This window comes from Pempheris klunzingeri, unplaced genomic scaffold (genome assembly GCF_042242105.1).
Source record: "Pempheris klunzingeri isolate RE-2024b unplaced genomic scaffold, fPemKlu1.hap1 Scaffold_160, whole genome shotgun sequence".
In the NCBI taxonomy this organism is placed as follows: Eukaryota; Metazoa; Chordata; class Actinopteri; order Acropomatiformes; family Pempheridae; genus Pempheris; species Pempheris klunzingeri.
In genome coordinates, this window is record NW_027255063.1 from 36,016 (window position 1) to 38,588 (window position 2,573).

Sequence of the window (2,573 nt, forward strand, 5' to 3'; positions counted from 1 at the left end):
CCCTAAAAAGCAGCTCTGTTCATCATATTGATGTTTTAAAACGATGCTTAATCTCTTAAATTCGATGTACTATATTTCTTGTATTTTGAATATGTGAGATGTTACAAAAATATACGAAATACTGTATTTTCTTAAGAATTAATTCTGCTGAATGGTTATATTTTTAAAACTGTCATTCACATCGGATAAATGATCCCACAAAGATTCAATTCACGCAAGAAAAATAACTTTAAAATCACTGTGGATAGAATTTAACTATATCAGATAAAATGTTATTAAATATTACGAATTTATCATCCATTAATGATCGAAACTAAGCTTCATGCAGATGTAAATCTAGGTAAGAATGACATATTCCCTTTCTCACCTGAGAAGTCTAGTTTTAAGGTGACCCCAGCAAGATTCGATAGTGTTAGAGTGTACTCCATTTTGCACATATGCCAGAGAATGGTTCACAACACGATGATCGAACCCTAATTCCGATATTTTCTGTAAGCAGCCCAGTCATCGCTTTATATTATTGAGCCAGGAATTACTTCATTTAAAATAATCGGAATTAGTGCCTCTTTGTTCCTTTTGTCTATGTAAAAATAGCGAACTTCAATCATTTTTCGAGTTCCATCATTGCTTATTTTACATAGGCCAATTCCAAAAATCCATGGCCCATCAACTCGGTTTCCATAACGCTTTCTTCGTTCGTTGCTATTGCTCTCATCTATGGGGAAATTTAAGAAACAAAAACAAATACCATTGATTATTTCATAATCAGAACTGTTATCAAAATTTGGCTCGTAAGTACTTCCGCTTAATAATCTAGACATAAATTAAAATGTAAAATTTTCATTGAACATTTTAATACACTTACCATCGTTTACCACAGGATTAACATTAGCTTCGGGAAGGAATTCTTTATGATAGGACCTATTCCACTTATCACCCTTGAGATACCTACGCCTATTATATTTCCTTTTACCATGGAGTAAGCTTTCATAAATTTCTACTGCATATCCTTGACCACCGAATTTCTTTCTCTCTTCGAATGAATTACTGATGACTCCTCTTATCTTTTGTACCCAATACAAGCCCGATTTTTTTGTGATGTTCACCATTGACACAATGTTTAATAAAGTAGCATCCATTGACCAGAAATATATCACCTTCATTACCTTTTTTAATGTTAGATCTTGTGACGATCTTGCATTTTCACTATTATTCCCAAAGAAAGTTCCTTTTATAGGTGACATCTTGTTCTGAATGAGGTGCTTAATTAAAAGTCATAAAAGTTCTTATATATAATATAAACTTTTCGCAAACATATGTGTTTTGATGATCTATGTCATTCCGATCGTATGCATTCTGTGATGTTACTGGTCTCCTCAAGTGACAGATTCTTCTAGCTAATTTGAAAGTATTGAACTTTCTACACTTAGGAGACCGCGTAGGTCCGTTTTTGAGTAGTCTATTTTTAACCATGTAGGTGAAAAATTTTTCATAATCATTTATAAGCATAAAGAAATGATCATCGCCTCTTATTCTCTCGAACTCAATCGCTACGAAAATGAATCAATGCAGCTATTAATTATAAGCTATTTTTTGCTCAGTTATCACAACATGCAGTCATAAAAATTTTTCAAGTTGCATAACTGAGCAAATTATTCATAATACAATCCTTAATAAAGAAATATAGAATAAAAGAGGTCAAACGAAGGGATTATAACGTGGTTCGAATATTACCGATGTGGTATTATCGGTGAAAATTAGATATGAATAATATATAATAATTTTACAACACTCCATATTTGATTTTTATGTTCAAAAATACCGTAGTGAAATCGGAGAGAAACAAGTGCATTTAATAGGAGAAATTTTGGAGCCACACAGTGTACCATTACCAAAATCTTGATAAGTTGAATTCTGTTGATTTTAGTTAATTCAGAATTCATTAAAAAGATTAGTAAATTTAAAAAAAAATTATCTTCTTCCATCATCGAGAACATAAGTATATGTGGGACGTGGGCTCGCCGATTTTTAGCGTTTTTTTAGCTTTTTTTCTTCTAGAATGGTCTCAAAAAATCAAGGTTAGTCTTCTCATCTGGAGCGATATAAATTTTTTTTCTAAATATAAAAAGAAATTTCCTCCTTATCTCTTTTTTGAGGCAACTGTGTAAAATTTAATCCAACGCTTGAACATACCTTCTTCATTTCACCATGAAGGAATATGTTTTGTGACTGGAAATATAAATTAAAATGTTATATACAATTTTTGGTTGATGTATATAAGGTAAAATTAATAAATAAGTTAATATTTACGATGTTACTCTGGCCTGTAGTATATTGACAATATATCCACACTTATTAGTTTGTTTCAAAAAAGTTTAAGCTCAATATAAGCTATGATGGTATTTTTAGTTTTCAAATGTTTTGAACTCAAAAGCTATTAATCTAAAGGGTGATTTTTTGACATTAATTGATTAAAAGTCTCCTAAACATAACTTAAAGTGTGAGTATTAATCGGAAAATCAAAAAAGACTAATTTTATTCAATATAAAGAAATAAATAAGTAAAAAAACCTG